The sequence below is a fragment of the Lontra canadensis genome, unplaced genomic scaffold, assembly GCF_010015895.1.
Source record: "Lontra canadensis isolate GAN:19392208 unplaced genomic scaffold, GSC_riverotter_1.0 scaffold51, whole genome shotgun sequence".
Taxonomy (NCBI): domain Eukaryota; kingdom Metazoa; phylum Chordata; class Mammalia; order Carnivora; family Mustelidae; genus Lontra; species Lontra canadensis.
Window position 1 is genome coordinate 7,026,173 of NW_022631045.1, and position 19,809 is coordinate 7,045,981.

Here is a 19,809-nt window from a genome sequence, read left to right on the forward strand (position 1 = left end):
TCACCATTTTAGAGTTTTTTATACCTCACTCCTTAAACACACACATGCACTTTCTAAATTCCCCTAACCTATTTTCAGCTCTAATATTCTTAATATCCTATCTCTTATTTCTGTGGCTCTTGCATGACAATGGTCTTTTCCCTTTTTCCATATATACTTATTCAAAAAACCAAATAATATAATGTTAAAGGATTTTTATATATCATCATCTTTGGCTACCTAATTTTTTTTTCTAGTTGAGCATACTGAAGTCCCAATATAAAGTCAATAATGTTAGTGCTGGACATGACACTAGAGATCACCTACTTAGAGACTCTGCAGACACCAGTGTTGAGACCCAGAGATCTGGTGACTTTCTAAGGTCACCCTGTAGGTAATAATTTGGAGCTGTATGTTTACTCTCTTGATCCTTAGGTCAGAGCTCTTTTCACCACAGAGCTTTGTCTCATTTAATCATTGATTTATACATTCAACTCATTCATCTCTTCATCAAAAAATGTTTATGTAGCTGCTCTGTTCCTGGCACTGTGCTAAGGTTTGCAGGTACAAATTTGGAGTTACACCACTTTAAAGAGTTGAAGCTAAAACTGAGTAAACTGCCACCAGGTGGCATAAGCCCTCAGACTGACAAGGACATTTATAGGTAGGTAGTTTGTAGGTCCTTCTTAGACATTTTTTTTTTTTTTCCAATTCAGCTGATGAGAACTGGTTTGAATGTGCGATCAGACTTATTTTCTGTTAAGGTGCTGCCAATATGCTAACCTCCCAGGCACATGTCTTTGAGTTATTTTTCTGTTTCATATCATGATTTACTCACTGACTCACTACTTGTTCAAACTCCTTTCTTTCCTCACCTTTAGCCCCTTTATAAAAGCCTGCAATTTAGCAATGTCAGGAAAATACCATCTTGGGCTAGTCTCAGCCTGCTTCAAGTTCACTGCTACTTCTGAGCCTTTATTCCTTTTCTTGTAAAAGAAATTCCTTTTCTTGTAAACTCATCATTGACTTACTAATATTCAACAAACTTTTGAGTGGCTATTATGATGCTGCTGATATATAAGATCCCAAACTATGTACTCTATTTGCATACCAGAATCTGCTATGACCCTTTTTACCCTTCTGAGAGTAAAGAAGATCCAGTTGGTAAAATAGGCATATGAATATATAGACTGAGGGCAATTACCAGGCTTAATGATGACCAAAGTATCAGCCTAATAGGGGTGGTCAAGAAAGAAATTGGCCCTTGAATTAGGTCTGGAGGTAACTCAAATAGTTTAAATGCATACAGAGTCAAAGATGGTTTTATAGAATGAGAGGAAATGGCATGGTATTTCAAAGTCTGACAATTTTAGCATGATTAAAAGCTATAATGTATATAGGTAAATGACCAAAGTTGATATTAAAAAGAAAGGGAGGGACTGGATTATGAGGGTCCTTGAATGACTTGCAAGGAAGTTAGGTCTTTATCCTTTAAGCATTAAAAGTCATTACAATATTTAGGAAGGGGGATGACACAAATAGATTTGCATTTTAGAAAGATCATCCCCAGCTATATGTGGTATGGATTGGAAAAAGGTGAGAACAAATATAAAGCAAACAGTTAGGAAATGACCATAGAACCTGGGTCGGGATGCTAAGGCCTGAACCAAGGTAAAAGCTGTGCTGAAGAAGAGGCAGGGATGAATCTGAAAGCATCACAAGAGTTTGATAATATGATACTGTGATTTATAATAAGAAATATATATTTGATCTTAGTCCCCTTTCCTGGCAGAGCTCTCCTAACACCCATGGAATTTTGTAAGTGATGAGAACCAGAAAGGTATCTTTTGTTATGTTGATGAGGTTACTTTTGAAAAACTGTGTAACCGAAGGATGGGTGCTGATGGCCAGGAGAAGGAAATGATTAGAGGGCTGGAATTTTCAGTCCCACCCCCTGACCTCAGGGGAGGGGAGAGAGGCTAGGGGCTAGAGGTTGAATAAATCACCAGTGGTCAATGACCAATGATTTAATCAATTGTGCTATTAATAAAGTCTCCATAAAAACCCAAAAGGATGGAGTTCTGAGAGCTTGCAGTTTGGTGAACACATGGAGATTTGGAAAGATCTCCAAAGTATGGAAGCTCCCTGCCCTTTCCCCATACCTTGTCCTATGCATCTCTTCCATCTGGCTGTTCCTGAGTCACATCCTTTTATTATAAACCAGTAATCTACTAAGTAGATTGTTTCTCTGAGTTTTGCGAGCCATTCTAGCAAATTAATCAAACCTGAGGAGGGAGTCTTGGGACCCACCAGTCTAGAGCTGATTGCAACAACCTGGACATGGGACTAGCATATAAAGTGGAGGGAGTGAGGGTGAGAATGGGAGTCGGGGGTGAAGACATTCTTATGAGACTGAGCCCTTAGCCTGTGGAATTGGATGCTCTCTCCAGGTAGTGTCAGAACTGAGTTGAGTTGTAGGACACCGAGCTGGTGTCTGAGAATTGCTTGGTAGTGTGTGGGAAAATTTCTCCCCATACAAGTTGAAATTAGTTCCAGAACCTTTAGGTGAGGAATAAAATTTGAGAGTAAGGAGAAAATGCCTGATGACCACCAGGTTCCTGGCTTAGGTCACTGGGTGAATGGTGATGTCATTAAATAAGATAGAGGATACAGGAGGCCAGGCAGGTTTTAGGTGGTGGTGAATGTCTTGAGTTTACATTAGGACATATTATCTGATTATTTGCACTAATCAACCTCATACATTATTAACATATAGGCTTGGGTGAAAGATCTAGGTAAGAAAAAACTCCCTTATAAAAACATTCATCAATTAGTACATCAGTCAAAAATATTTTAGTAAAAAAAAATTTTATTGTTTCTTTTATGTCTTCTAAGGAGTTAAGTGCAATGGGTATGTGGACCACACCTCCCAAGTTTTCTGCAATAGTTTCACTTTCCTACAGTATTATTTTCAACAAAGGCAATTCATTAAATATATAATTAATATGATTCAATTTTTGTGTCTTGTAAGACTTTTCTCATAAATAAGTTCATAAGTTATTAAAAGGTTTAATGCATGAATCCTGAAAATAAGAAATCCGTAGTCTAATCTAGAAGAATTCAACATCTCTTAAACATTTAGTGGTAAACTTTGGTGTTATGAAGGTTCATGGAGCATCCAGAAAATGGCTGTCATTTTTGGAAGGAGGAATTAGAGAGGGCTACAGTTAAGGTGAAAGTGGAATTGCAGCAATGCTCTAAAGAATGACCGGTATCTGAACACTCGGGCAGTGGGTGAAGAGAGCGGCATTTGGAAAGACACCAAGTTGGATATGACCTCAATCTGTTCAAGGGAGATTGAGGACCATGGCCTGTCTTGGTTTGTCTTTGACTCTGCCACAGAGAGCAGCTGATAGGGTATATGACTTCTATTCCTGCTTTCCCATGTCTACCTCCTCTTCATGATTCATTTTATTATTTTTCTGAGTTATAGTGAAGATTTCTAGTTGTATGGTTTCCATGATCTCGTTTTCCATCCCCTTCCTGGCTTTTTTCAATTTACATTTCTGCTTTTCTGGCCTTCATCCTAAAAGTTTTGCTAAATTTTATATTCCTAAGCACCTTAATTTCTATTTTGGTAGCATTCCCGTTCCCCTGTGAGGTCCACATGCAGCCTTTTGAGACAATGTAATTGAAATTCCCATTAGAATTAACTGTGTAATAAGATGTATTCTTCTAGCATATTTTCAAGAGCTGTGGACAAATAAACATGTGACACTGAAAAATCCATCATGTGACAAAGATATGTATTAATGCCTCCTGCACAGTAGACATTTGATAAATCTTGCCAAATGAATAGATTTTAGGTAATAGCCTGCTAATAAAAAAAAGAATAGGTCTTTCCTAGTGCACACTTTGCATAGCACTTTTTACTATCAGAACAAGAAATACAGTAAGAGGCTTAAGGAATAAACAGTGAGGCCATGGTTCTTCTGGATGTGATTTCCTCGTCTTCTCTTTCAGTCAAACCAAGTTGACTTCTATGCTCTGAACGGAGATGAGAATCAAGGGACTGGTGTGTCAGCCCCCTTCTGTCTTTTGGGCCTAGCCCAGGGATTTGTATGAAGCATATCAAAACAGCAGTCCAAGTGGCTGATGTCCAGTTCAGCTATTTGTTCACAAAAAGGAGTTCTGAGTGCTTTGAAAACAGTTTGTTCTTTAAACTTTGTGAGCATTCCTTTTACAATTTGTTTATACTGTTTAGTGAACAACCTACTGATGTCTCTGTTAGAGCAAAATTAAAATTCAGTTAGGCTCACTTTGATGGTTGATCATAAATTCTAGATTAGCAAAGTCCAAATTAATGAGATTTAATTATCTAAATAGGTATATGTATATAGGTATATGTGATATATGTGATATATGTGATAGCAGTTTGAAACTGGAAGGAAATATAAAGAAGAATTCTGTTTAAATCTTACATTTTACAGATGAAGAGATTTGTGACTGGTAAATTGTTCTTCTTGTACTCAAGAGACTAGTTCTATATTTAAACCCAATCCAGAAATAGTCTCTTTACAGATATAATTTGCTACGATTCCATGACTCTCTGAGGAACAGGTAACGTGTTATGTAATGCTCTTATTTTTATTAGCTGTGTCTTATCTCCTGTAGATCTATAAGCACTTTGAAGGTAGAAATTTTGTTTTATTGATCTTTGCATTTTCCACAATACCTGCCCCAGTACATCCCACGTTTGATACTGGATTGAGCATGAAGCTATCTGCAGGCAGCCATGATCCTGCACTGAAATTAAGGAAACAGGCATTAAGGTGGTAGGTCTCCTGTGGGCTTAGCACATTTTCTTTTGCTTCAGAACATCTGATAATTTCCCTGGATAACCTTGTTTGCTATTTAGAGACCTGCAGTCTATGCTCTTCACCTGATCATTATAAAGCTGTCCTTATATTCAGACCCTCCCATCCCATTGTCTCCCCACCCTAAAACCAGTAGCTGCATTGGACTGGACTAGATTTGCCATTCCCTGGTTTGGACACAAATTAGAACTACTACCACTGTACAGGGCCTCCTTCATTCTGGACTGCTGAGTATAACTCAGGCATCCTGCTGTAATCCCACTCTGAGAGCTAAAGCTATTGCTTGCCTATCACTGTTGCATAAAATAAATCAGTGTTGAACGATCTGAAAGAATGAATTTTATCATTAATTATTCACTTGATAAATATTTATTGAGTACTTAATATATATCATACTGCATGCTATTTGGGTGCTAGAGATACAACAAGGAACAAGATCAAATCCCTGCCCTCCATGGAGTTTATATTCTAGTCTAGAAGGAACACAATAAGAAAATAAATAAGTAGATATATAATATAAAGTTGCTGCTAAAAAGTAAGTGGGGAAAGAGAATAGAAAATGACATTAATCAAAATCACTAACATGAAGGAAATGTGAATCAAAACCACAATAAGCCTTCACCTCATGCCTGTCAGAATGGCTATTATCAAGAAGACAAGTATTGGCCAGGATGTGGAAAAAGAGAGCCTTGTGTGCTGTTGGTGGGAATATAAATTGGTATAACCCCTGTGAAGAACAGTACAGAGGGTCCTCAAAAAATTAAAAATAGAGCCACCAAAACTGACTGGCTAAAGCTGCAAGTGAGATGCCAGTGACCATGGGGCCTAAGAACAGTCTCAGCCAAGCTACTTTGACCACATGAAGATGGGCTTTGTGATGAGCTGAGCAGTGGGCATTGTGGCTGGGGTGCTCTTCTACACCTTTTCCTGTCTCAGGATCTGAATGCAGGATCAGGAGCTGATGTGTGTCATTGGGAAAACCATGAAGAGTGGTGACACCTTTGACACATTCACAGCCATCGGGATGGGTATCCGATGCTAATCAGGGCAGTGGTTGCCTTCTACATCTACCCCTTCTCGTCAGTCTCAGCTTATGTACTATAATAAAACAAAAGTCTTTGAGTAGCTGAAAAAAAAAATAGAGCCACCATATGATCCAGCAATTCTACTTCTGGGTGTTTATCTGAAGAAAACAAAGATATTAATTTGAAAAGAGAAATATACCTCTATGTTCATTGAAGCATTATTTATGATAGCCAAGATATGGAAACAACCTAAGTGCCTATCAATGTATGACACAATCCACACACAGTGGAATATTACTCAGCCATAAAAAGAAGGAAATCCTGCTATTTGCATTGGTATGGATGGACCTCAAGGGCATTATGCTAAGTGAAATAAGATAGAGAAAGACAAATACCATATGATCTCATTTATATGTGGAATCTAAAAAAGCAACTCCCCTCCCCCCAAAAAACAAGCTCATAGATACAGAGAACAGATCAGTGATTGCTAGAGGTAGGTGGTGGCAAATGAATGAAGATAGTCAAAAGGTACTTCTTAAAGTTCTGATTTTGTGCTTCACCTCTCTCACTTGCCAGGAGCCAGCCCCTCCTGCTGCAGTCTATCTTCCCATCACTTTGGATTTGCTTCTCTGCATGTCCTGCCTTCCAGAAAGTGGTCAATTTTCTTTTCCTAGAATTGCTGCTCTTCTCTCCTATCTTCTGTTGAGTTTGTATGTGTTCAGAATGGTTTGATAATTATCTAGCTGAACTCCTGGGACCTAACTATATCTCAGTCTCCTACTTCTCCTCCATCTTGCTCCAATTCAACTGATATACAGAATTTTAGACAGTGACTCATTGGTGAGGTCAATGGTATCTTAGTGAATTATTTGTAGTTTCTAATCCTAGAGTAACTTGAAATGTACCCTCTTCAGTGTATGGTAAATAATCTGTTACATCATTGTAACTAGACCCACGTCATTAAAGCAATAGCAGCTTCCTTTTTGTAGTGTGTGTGCTAATGAGGCTTCAATTTTCTTGAGGAAAGCCTCAAGAGAAAACCCAAATGGGAAATTTATGACCCTATGAACAGAAAATACCACCTTTCCTCTTTGGGTTTTTCCTCTTTATAGTACTTAAGTTTTAAGTTCTCTGGCATAAAATAAGGTAGAAACTGACCTAAAGTCCAAAGTACTTAAAAAAAAAAAAAGGAGATTCTACAGGTTGAAAAATTCAAATGAGATAAATAAGAAACAAGATTTTCAGGACATCAATTGGGATCAGAAAGAGGGAGCACCCTCAGTGAATGTAAAACCTTAATTAAGACAGATGTGATGAATTCCTGTTAATGTAAAACTAGAGAATTTCCAATCTAGAGAAAGACAATAAAGATCATCTATTCCAATCATTTTATTTTACAGAAGAAGAAACCCAGGTGATTAAATAACTTACATGAAGACACAGAGGTGATTATTTGGCTGTGTTGGGTGAGTTTTAAAATTAATAAAAGAAAACTAGAATAGTAATAGTAATAATAATAATATTTATTGAGTGCTTTCATATACCAGGTACCTGCTGACTACTTTACAGTCATAACCTCAGTGAAAATTTCCAGCAATTGTATGAAGTGGAAAATAAGAAATTTCTTAACCAAACTACTACTTAATTGACTTACTAAGTTCACTGCTTATATCTCTATTAACTGACTGATGTGGGTAGCATGATGAATACTTTAGGCTGGTCAATTTTTTTTCAAAAATTTATTTCCATTTATCTAATCTGTAATCTGCAGGCACAATCTACATTCCTATCAGTATCATCTAAGAACTTGTTAATAATGGTGATTATCAAACTATGCCCTGACTCCAAGCCTTGATGCCAAGGGTCTTTCACCCTCCTTGGACGAGTAGCTACTCCAGGCATACTTATCTGACAATGAAAGGCAGGAGTTCGCGAGAGCAATCCCAATTGTGCAAGCACAGTTCAAACTCCTGCTCATGTCATGTCCACTAATGTCGTGTTAGCCAAAGCAAATGGCCAAGCTTACATTTAAGGGGTGAGAAAATATATTCTTCTCATTAAGGGGAGGGATGAGGGTGAATATTTGATAAACAGTGATCTAATCTACCATCTGAATTTAAAACTGGTATTTTCTTCTTTATAAAAATAACCTTTAGAATATTGTTATCAAAAGCAGTGCAAATAGTTGATTCAATACCATTTAACAAATATTTATTGAGTGACTTTTATTTGTTGGTATGTGTTAGATATTCAAGATACAGAGATGGATGAGACACTCCCTGCCCTCAAAAAGCTCAGAGACTGGGGCGCCTGAGTGTCTCACTTGATTAAGTGTCTGACTCTTGATTTTGGCTCAGGTCACTATCTCAGGGTCATGAGATCAAGGCCTATCTGCTTGAGATCCTCTCCCTCTGCCCCTCCCCCCCACTTGCATGTGTGCATGTGCTCTTTGTCTCTCAAATAAATAAAATAAATCTTAACAAAAAAAAAAGTTCGGAGACTGACCTATAAGCAAATCAAAATTTTGTGTGATGAAACAGCAAAGGCATTTACAACTCTCTAGGTTTGGTGTTACTATTTTCATTTTATAGTTAAGAAACTGAGACTAAGAAGATTAAATGATTTATACAATATTATATAACACACAAAACTGAAATCCTACCCCTTTTTAGGGCAGAAGATTAAAAACCTAAACTTCCTGTCATTCCACAAATCCTTCCTCAGAAAATGAATCTGAAAGTGATTCAGTCTAATACTTCATTTGACACTGAGTTTTGTATCCTTAAGGCAGCAGAAAACCAACATCTCAGTGAATTGAACACCATGATAATAGATGTAAAATGGATTACATATGCTTTCTGCTGCTTTGTAAATCTTCCCTTTTTACTATTTGACTTAGATTCCCATCAAAATAACCTTCATAATATTTAAATCATAAGTCAGATTTGCATATCTATCCTGGGCTAATAGGGATCTAGATGCTTGAAGATTCTTTGGTCAGTTTTAAAAATATCTGAGTCACAGGCCATAGTCTTTTAGTGGATTGAAGTTTTGTTAATATAAATGATTTTAATGATAAAGGGAAAAACTAAATGGACCATTGGGGCTTTCATTCCTGAGAAGTAAAAAGGATTATGGGCAGTAATAAGGTATCCTGAGGACTGAAAGGTATGTATAATTATGACTTTCAGCCCTGTTATCCACTACGAAGCTATTACTATAATGTCCTATATCAATATTTAATAGTGTATAATAACGTTTCAATATGAAAAGGCTCTTCATATTTTTCAGAAGACTATCCATGAGCTAATGTTTGCAGAACATTCACCATAACCCTGTTAAGGCAAATTATAGGTACCATGTTATTGTTCCCATGTTAAAAAAAGAGAAACCAGCACTTCACTTGGGTAAAGTAACAAGTCATTGGAAGAGTCCAATATAGCACACAAATCTAATGACTACTAGCCTGGATAGCAGACATTTGGCTCTTGAAACTAAACCTTTGGGGGAATGTTAAGAGCACAAAAATAAACCCAACCACTAAGGCTTAATTTTATCTGGCCTGTCAGAAACTAATGAGCACATTTAATGCTTGGGGAGGAACCAGGATAATTATGAATATTAGAAAAGATAAGGAAGCTTAATGAATCAGAAGTTTTCTTTGCCATCATTTACACTGGAGGATGTTTGTATTCTGTTCATTTCTTGCAGTGAGTTTCATGTTGGTTACTTAGGGTCTTGATTTTGGTTCACTTCAGTTATAGTTAATGTAATCCTAGATGCCAACATTTTACTACTTCACTTTTCCCTGTTCTTTCCCAATTCCCAAGCTTGTCAGCCCTAGAGGAATCCCTTCCATGATGCTTAGTACTGAAAGTCTGTCTCAGTGCTGAGACCCTCTTATGTAAACAGAAGTCCAATCAAAGCTGGGTTCAAAGCTGCAAACATTGTTTCTGCTTTTTGATGACTGAGTTTTGGAGCTGAGTTGGTCCAGTTCTTCAGGGAGTTCCCAACTATTTAATCCACTAGAAAATATGCATGGTGATTATCTCAATCTTTTTGTACTGGTTGCGGGCTGATTTGTGACCCTCATCTATTGACACCTGATCTGTTCTGGAGAATGTTCCATGTACATTCATAAAGAATGTGTGTTCTGCTGCTTTAGGATGAAATGCTTTGAGTATATTTGTTAAATCCATTGGTCCAGCACGTCATTCAAAGCCATTGTTTCCTTGTTGATCTTCTACTTATATGATCTGTCCATTACTGTGAGTGGAATGTTAAAGTCCCCTACTATTATTGTATTATTATCAATGAGTTTCTTTAAGTTTGTTATTAATTGATTTATATATTTGGCTGCTCCCACTTTGGGGGCATAAATATTTATAGTTGTTAGATCTTGTTTAATAGACTCCTTTATTATGATACAATGCCCTTCTTCATCTCTTATTAGTCTTTGATTTAAAATCTAGTTTGTCAAAAAAAAAAAAAATAAAATCTAGTTTGTCTGATATAAGTATGACTACTCCATCTTTCTTTTGATGTCCATTAGCATGAGAGATGGTTCTCCATCTCCTCACTTTCCACCTATCTTTGGGTCTAAAATGAGTCTCTTGTAAGCAGCATATCAATGGGTCTTGTTTTCTTATACATTATGATACCCTATGTCTTTTGATTGGGACCTTTAGTCCGTTTACATTCAGAATAATTATTTATAAATATGAATTAAGTGCCATTGTATTTCCTGTAAAGTTGCTGTTCCTATAGATTGTCTCTGTTCCTTTCACTTTCAATGGACTTCTGATAGAATCTGGAAAATTGTGACAAGGAAAAAAATATACATCGCTCTTAACTTCAGGTCTAGATACTCAAAGAATTTTTATTTACAGTCAGCAAATATCTTTGGAGAGTTTTAGGAGCTATTCCCACCTGTTGAAATAGAAAAGAGGTCTCAGGTTGCTTGTAACTCCTGGAGAGAATATTTGTTTACATGAAAGAGAGGTGAGGTGAATGCATGAGATTTTAGAATGACTTGTCCATGATCATACATGAACAGGCCACTAGTATAAAGAACTAGACCCATTAGGAATCAATATATTTTCTTTTTGTTATTTTTCTTTTTTGTCTTATTTTTAAAAAGTTAAGTAGATAGAAAAACTCATTAGCTCCCTTTATTTGGATGAAAAGATAAACATTCTCTCATCTTGGGATAAATTCTTTGGAAAAGGGTCAATGAAAGAGTTAGAATAATTTGCGATGGGATCACTTTAGCCTATCTTTATGCCAATAATGGATATTACTTCATGTCAGTGCTTGTGATTTTCCTCAGCCTGCTTGTAAGGGCTGGAATTGATCAATTCAAGCATTTCCATGACATAAGTTTGATATGTCTCTGTCTGAATTTCACATAGTTGTTTCTAGCTCAAAGCTAATTATTCTAGCTCTTTATATATTAAAAAAAAAAAGGTTAAAATGGCAAGTTTCCCAGATCATTTCTACCTTTTTTAGTCTCTATTTGGATAAAACTACACTGCTTCAATAGGCAGCTGACCAATTAAATGATTATATCCTTAATTATCCCTATGATTTGCAGGATTATAGTTTTAAAAATTAAATCCTACAGACAACTCATGTAACTTGCCCTATGATCTTTTAGAGATTAGATCCTTTAAAAAAAATTCTGCCATTTTTCTCTCCCATAGAGATTGAATTACTTTTGTACCCTTTTTGTTTTAAGGCAAACTATTCAATTTCTTTCAGGCCATTGATTCAGTCATTATATTCTCCATTATAAGTATGACTCAGCTACATTTATTACTACGACTCTTTGAAATAAAAACCTTTCTTTTTTTGTTTTGAGAATTGAATTGGTATGCTAGTGTTTTTCTTTCCTGTGGGAATGCCTTGTAACTGTTACATTGTTTCCCAATTTATTTGGACATATCTAGATATAATTTAATTATTTTATATGGTTAGACTTCTCCTTCCACTGGACTGACAACTATTCTGTGCCTTTCCCTTTCTGTACTTTTATCTACTCATGATTCAGATGGTACTGCTTGTCTATCTTTAGAAATCAAGCAGTTTTCAGGTGTGATTCACGTTTCATTTATCCTGTAATAGGGAAAGCAGAAATTATTATTTAATGAAGAAGTATATAGAAATGAAAACTAGAGACTGAAATGGATGAGCTGTTTTTCAAAATGCCTTCAGAATGCCAGTATCAGGGCCAGAAAGCAACCTCTTCTCTGATTTCAGATCTTAGCTTTGTTTATTAGCTCTGTTGTCTCTTTTCATTGACCGGTCTCTGAGACAGAACAATGAGAGAAATAAAAGGAAAGGAAGCTAGTTTATATATTCCAGGTCAGATTTGGCCCTAGTAACTCTATGTCCTTACCTGAGTTGTTGGAAGTTCATTGGCACTCTGAAGGAAAGGCATTAGAATCTTTCATCACTCATCCATTAATTAAATCAATATGCATTACTGTTTACTCTGCCACGTACTATGGATATGCAGAGATAAATACAAATAACAGCTTCCATTTACTAAACAAACTCTTTTCTAGGAACTTTTCATATCCTCTTTTTAATCCTCACAACCGTCTTTCAAGAGAGGAATTGTTTATCCCCATTTTATAGATGTGTAAACTGAGAATCAGAGAGATAAAGTGACTTGTCCAAAGTTACATAAAATAGCTGAATTGAGATTTTAATTCAGGTTTGTCTGACTCCATACTTATTCTCTTTCTCTTATATCACATATCCTGCTCATTAACTCCTTCTTCCATGAATAGGATTTGTCTCTACCTTTAAAAGATTTATAAGTACATAAAAGGTCATATATTGATTGAATGGTTCCATTTATATGAAATGTTCAGCATAGGCAAATCTACAGTGACAAAAAGAAAAATTAAGGTTTGCCTAGGGCTGGGGGTATGCAGGTGCATAGTGACCACAAATGGTACAAGATTCCTTTTTGCAGTAATGAAAATGTTCTAAAATTATTTGTGCTGATGGTTGCACAGCTCTGTGACTATACTAAAAAACATTCAATTGCATACTTCAAATGGGTGAATCATGATATGTGAATTAATCTCAATAAAGTTGTTATTTTTTATAAGGTAACAATATAGTAAAGAAGACATATCTATAAACAGCTAACATGGTACTGGGAAATGTGAAATAGATATGAACAATGCATTCTGGAAGCTCAGAGGAAGGTGCAGTTATTCAGTCCAGGCACCTGAGAGGGCTTTATGAAGTAAACACATTGGAGCTGAATCTGAAAGCAAAATTAGAATGTCATAGACAGCAGAGACTAGAGGCTGAGAAGATAGCCTGGGCAAAATCACAGGTAGGTGCAAGGACTGGGTTTTTCTGGGGGAGTGGCAAATCATGGGAAGTCATCGAGTTGGAAGTTGGTGAATGGTGAGTGGGGAATACAGAAAGAAAAGAGGTTGGAAAGGGATCTAGTTGGAGGGTCTTGAGGGCCATGTTAAGGAGTTAGGCTTTATTCTATAATCTTTTGCATGTGAGAAAGAGTAAAATTTTTTTTTTTTTAATTTTTAACTTATTGGGTCATCTGGGTGGTTATATCAGTTGAGTGCCCAACTCTTGATTTTGGCTCAGGTCATGATCTCAGGGTAGTGAGATAGAGCCCTGCATCAGATTCCATGCTGGATATGGAGCCTGCTTAAGATTCTCTCTCCCTTTCCCTTTTCTCCTCCCCCCTGCTAGTGTGTACTTGCTCTCTCTCTCTCTCTCTGTCTCAAATAAAAAAAATCTTTAAAAATTTTTCTCAGCTTACTGAGGTTTAATAGACAACATTGCATGTATTTACAATGTACAAAGTGATGATTTGACATACATATACTATGTGAAATGATTACCACACATCCATCACCTCACATTATTAGCATTTTTTATTTGTGTGTGCTGAGAATGCTTAAGGTCTATTCTCTCAGAAAATTTCAAATGTGTATGGTAGTATTATTAACTATAGGCACTGTGCTGTACTTAGATACTCAGACTTATTCATCTCATACCTGAAGGCTTGCACACTTTGACCAGCATCTCCCCATCTCCTCTACTTCCAAACCCCTCATAACCCATCATTCTAGAGAGAGTGTACTTTAAAACTGGATCTGAGTTGACATTTTTCTTTTTTTTTTTAAAGATTTTATTTATTTATTTGAGAGAGAGACAGTGAGAGAGAACATGAGCGAGGAGAAGGTCAGAGGGAGAAGCAGACTCCCCATGGAGCTGGGAGCCCTATGTGGGACTCGATCCCGGGACTCCGGGATCATGACCTGAGCCGAAGGCAGTCGTCCAACCAACTGAGCCACCCAGGCGTCCCGAGTTGACATTTTTCTACATGAGAGTTTTATTTTCAGCAAATCAGTACCATACATTAAACTAAATTAATGTTGCAAATTTGAATTTTACTAATTTTGTTTTAATATGTATAATATATAAATATAAGTTTCTTTTGGTTTTATAGTTGTGTAAGTATTTAAAGTGTAAGGAATTTATATCTAGCCCCCCTTTGTACTAGGGGACACTACTCTATGTCCTTTTCAGCAGCGCTGAGGATCTGTATCTAAATCTTAGCACCATGGGTACATTAGAGTTTTCATAGAGTAACGAAGTAAGACTATCGTATTGGACCTGTTAAGAAATGAAAATTTAGATAGTTGAATCATTTGGAGTAGTACAATGCATGATATTAATGTAGGATGGAACCTTTGATATAGATTTTATTTGATGATTCAAACTTTCTTCGGAAGTAATATTGCTCTAGTCACAGCTATGGGTAGCATAAGGAATGAATGGATAAATATCCAGCAAATTTTCCCCCTTGTCTATTCACTAGATTTAACATTTTGACAGACTCATTTGACAAAAACAGATTGGTTGATCATTTAACCCTTCTACAAAAAGAAGGAAGAAAGGAAGGAAGAGAGAGAGGAGGGAGGGAGGGAGTATGGGAGACAGGAAGGAAAGAATGGAAGGAAAAATAAGAGCCTCCCAGTATTTTATCTAACAGGCATTGGGAAGTAGTAATCCTTTTTCCTTTCTTTGTTTCAAAGAGACAATTGTTGTGACCTTAAATACAAGCTCAGGATCTATTTTCTTGTCACAAAGATATAAGAACTTCGAAGATCAACAACAACAACAAACATGTTTCCCCTCATCTCCTTCTATATTTCAAGTCTGCAAATTGTTGTATCCTGTTGCCTTTTGAAATAATGCAAGAAACAATGTTAGTATATTTTATCAAAAAAGACCTTGTTATAACTTGAAAATTTCTAGATAACTTTTCTAGGTAACTATATTTTTATGGTTCTTTAAAACTTAAAAATTAAAGCATTAAAAAATTCAAATGTTTATATGTTCCTTATTGTCAACATTTAAATGAAAATATCACCACAAATTCAGTAAATAGAATAGGTAAAAGGAATAGGAGGGAGAGGTTTCTTATAATCAATTTTTATAAAAAAAATTAAGTTTGTTATCCATACTCATTTCATTTGTTCCTCTTTTATTTTTATTGGTATATTTGACTCCCTTTTGGTCACTTTTTACCTCCCTCATTTTCTATGTGCTTTTCTCCTTTTTATTTCTCTTTATTTATTGCTTCCTCTCTCTCTCTTTTTGCCTCCTCTTCACTTCCTTTTCTCCCTTTCCCCACTTAATGGACCATACTTGGGACTAAAGGGAACTTTTTAAGGGTAATTTAGAACAAATTTTGTGTATTGAATATGATTTAATATTATTTATTGTTCGCTTAAAATGTGGTGAGTTAAGCTTTTTATATTTTTTCTTCCTAAGAAAGCAAAGCAATTTAGTTGCTATTCTCTTATATATAACCGTTTACAAGAACAGTGGACTCCAATATAAGGGGTGATGAGTTGGATGTGTGCAGGAATAATACCAGCATGCACTCACTGTAATTTTCTTTAGCTAAGAGAATTCTTTGTGACTATTAGCACCCATATCAAGGTCTTTTCTTTGCCGCCTTCTTCCTCCCTACTATGGTCCTGGTATGTAGTGTTCATCTGCAGTTAGATTATATGAATTTAGTATGATTTTTGCTTGTATATATAAACCAGTTCATCCTCTCTTATTCTAAAATCAGTGTGCATATCTTGGCCTAACTGCTCCCGCATTGGTGAAATAATCAGAAATATACAGCAATGTGTGGGCACTCCTTTCTGATATTTTGGCAACATTTCTGAGAAGGGGAAGTAGAGATTTCTCGATCTCTCATCATAATAACCTTCCTTTCCTTCTAGAACTCATAGATTGAGCCCTCCCTCACCTCTCAATCATTTGAGACCTCAAACTGTCTCACCAAGACATCATTAAAATCTTGCACCTATATATATTTTTGTTATTGATTTTTAATTTAATTCAATTGGAGTTAGTGAATATATATATTATGTTATTTCAATCTTTTAAAATTTATTAAGACTTGTTTATTGGTCCAGAATGTGGGCTAATTGGGTGTCATGAGTTCATCTGTGTCCCCCAAAAAGATTAACCCTGTGAATAGGACCTGGTTTAGAAACAAGGTCTTTGCAGATCTACTGAGGTCATACTGGATTAAGGAGCCTATCTCTCAATGTCTGTGAGAAAATAAATTTCTATTGTTTTAAGTCACCTAGTTTCTGGTTTTTTTTTTTTTTTTTTGGTAGCCTAGGAAACTAATACATCTGATAAATGTTCCACGTACATTTGCGTACATTTGTAAAAAAAAAAAAAGTGTATTCAGCTGATATTGGATGGAGTCTTCTGTAAGTATTAATAGGGTCAGGTATGTTTGCAGTGCTGTTCAAGTATTATACACATTTAATGATTTTTCTGTCCACCTCTGTCAATTTTTGAGAGAGCACTCCCATAGTGGAATTATCTATTTGTTTTTCCAGTATTAGCAGTTTTTGCTTCATGTATTTTGAAGTTCTTTTAAGAGGTACAAACACATTTAGAATTGTAATGCCCTCTTGGTGAATTCCTTCTCTGCCATTATAAAATGACCTTCTTTATCCCTGCTTATATTTTTTCCTTTGAAATATACATTATATGATATTAATACAGCTACTACAGATTTCTTTTCATTAGTGTTATCATGAACTGTCTTTTTTATTCCTTTCACTTTTAACCTATCTGCTTTTTCATATTTAAAGTGTGTTTCTTTTTTATTTTTTAAAGATTTTATTTATTTATTTGACAGAGAGAGAGATCACAAATAGGCAGAGAGGCAGGCAGAGAGAAGGGGGAAGCAGGCTCCCCGCTGAGCAGAGAGCCCGATGCGGGGCAGGATCCCAGGACCCTGAGATCATGACCTGAGCCGAAGGCAGAGGCTTAACCCACTGAGCCACCCAGGCATCCCCTAAAGTGTGTTTCTTATAGAGAGCATACAGTTGTTTTTGATATCTGATCTGACAATGTCTGCTTTTTATTTCATATGGCTACACCAATTATATTTGATATAATAAGTGCTATTGTTTAATTTAAATCTATGCTTTTTTCCTATTTACCTTTTATTTAAGATCATACTAAATTACAAATTTGAGAAAGCTGATAAATACCTCAAGAAATCCAGAAATAAGTAACATGTTTTTAATTAAATGACTGCTAAATATATTTGGGTTGCATATCCATTTATCCTTTGATTCTTCATATGACAATAACTTTGATAATATTTTCTATAGAAATATTAGAAAGATGATCCTCTTTGTCATCTAGTATGGTTAATAAAAATTATTTTTCTTATCGATAATTTCTAAAATATTTTATTTTAGTTTCACAACTCATTATAGAAATAATCGTATACATTTTTAGTGTTATCAAATTTGGAAAACCTCAGTAAAGTTTCTTTCACAGGTAATTTTAAAAGTTGGAGGAATTTCCCGTAGACTAGTCTCTGGCTCCAAACATTTCACATCTTATTTCATTTAGCATAGTGGCTTCTGGGTCCATCTATTATTGTTGCAAATGGTAGGATTTCCTTCTTTTTTAAGGCACAATAATATTCCATTGTATGTATGTACAACACTTTTAAAATTCATGGACTTTCAGGTTGTTTCTATATCTTGGCTATTGTAAATAATGCTGCAGTGAACATGGGAATGCAGATGTGTCTTCAAGATCTTGATTTCAATTATTTTGGATACATACATAGGAGTGGGATTGCTGGATTATATGGTAGTTTTATTTTTAAATTTTTGAGAAGTTTCCATACTGTTTTTTACAGTTTCATTTTTTACCACTTTCATACAAACCATTTGCCAAATTGACCATCTGCCATTCTTTAAATATTGCCCACTTTCCTATTTCTGGACTATGGCACAAGCTCTGGACATCACAGTATGTTTCCTGAAACATCTCTAGATCTGCTTCTTGTCCTTCTACTTATCCATCGGCAGTCAACTCAGTTGTCACTGTCACCTGATTTCATTCAGATACCCCCCCCCTTTGTGCTCTTATAGTATCCATATCACACATTTATCTTTCTAACTAAACCACATGCTTCTGGAGTTGTTTTTTAATGCCATAACATAATTTCTACTGTAGTCATTGATTATTTTTGCATTCAAACAAAATAATTGTTAAGGGCATACTTATTGAGATGATTGGTGAATTGAGCTGCAGAAGAGAGTGGCATGGCAGGGTCAGGTGAGCAACTGACAGATGATGGGTCATGATAGCTATTCCCAGGGCTTTCATGGTGAAATGTTTTGATGTTCATCTGATGGAGATTGCAGGGAAGTAGATTTCCTCTTGATATAAGAAAGATGAACAGAATTGTCTGAAGAAAGAGAAGGTTACTGGATAAGGAGGAAGTAAATGAGTCACTGCTGGATCTACTTAGAGAAATGTTGTACCATGTCTCTGATAGAATAATTTTTCTGTTGGAGGGAGGAAGTCAGCTTCTTCTAGAGGGTTGGGTCAGTTGGCCTGTAGGTCTCTTTCAACTTTTGGATTCCACTATTCTTTTCTAAAGAAATAAACAAATGAAAAGGCTTCTCTTGAAACAATGAGATACTACTACACATTTTTTAGAGTGGCCAAAACTAAACAGTGACAACACCAAATTCTGGCAAGGATTTGGAGCAACAGAAATTCTCATACATTGCTGATAAGAATGCAAAATGATACAGTTACTTTGCAGGACAGTTTGGTGATTTCTTACATAACTGAACATACTTTTACTATATAATCCAGCAATAGTGCTTCTTGGTATTCACCCAAATGAGTTGCTGTACATGGATATTTATAGTAACTTTATTCATAATTGCTCAGACGTGGAAGCAAGATTACCTTTAGTAGATGAATGGACTTAAAAATAAAAAAACAACACTGTTGTATAAACATGCAACAGAATATTATGCAACACTACAAAGGAAATAGCTATCCATTCATGAAAAGACATGGAGGAACCTTAAATGCATATTACTAAATGAAAGAACCCAACCTGAAAAGGCTACAGAGTATATGATTCCAACTATAAGACATTGTGGAAAAGAGAAAACTCTGGAAGCCATAAAAAGACCAGGGGTTTCTAGGGTTAGGGAATCAATAGGCAGAGCAGAGTTTTTAGGGTAGTGAAAATACTCTGTGATATTATAGTGATATTATGTTATTATACATTTGTCCAAATCTACAGAATGTCCAAAACCAAGAGTGAACCCTAAGGTAAACTATGGTCTTTGAGTGATTATGATGCATCAGTGTAGGTTCATCCTTGGTAAAAAAAATGTGCTATTCTGGTGAGTGAAGGTGATAACAAGGAGGTTATACACATGTGAGTTCAGGGGACATATGGGAAATCTCTGCAACTTCCTCTCAATTTTGTTATAAACCTAAAATTGCTCTTTAAAAAAGTCTTAAAGACCAAATAATGGCTTCCCTACACTTAACACTCT

General features: G+C 35.8%; 1 long non-coding RNA gene and 1 pseudogene across 1 annotated transcript in view; both read left to right on the forward strand.

The window, feature by feature from the left end:
- The first annotated feature begins 5,662 nt into the window (after positions 1–5,662).
- Positions 5,663–5,898, forward strand: LOC116877278 (annotated as a pseudogene).
- A 1,395-nt stretch (positions 5,899–7,293) lies between these two features.
- LOC116877279 overlaps positions 7,294–19,809 on the forward strand; it is a 120,532-nt gene continuing 108,016 nt past the window's right edge. The window contains exon 1 of the long non-coding RNA XR_004384599.1: positions 7,294–7,347. This is a non-coding gene — a long non-coding RNA (uncharacterized LOC116877279). The remainder of the gene's footprint in view (positions 7,348–19,809) is intronic.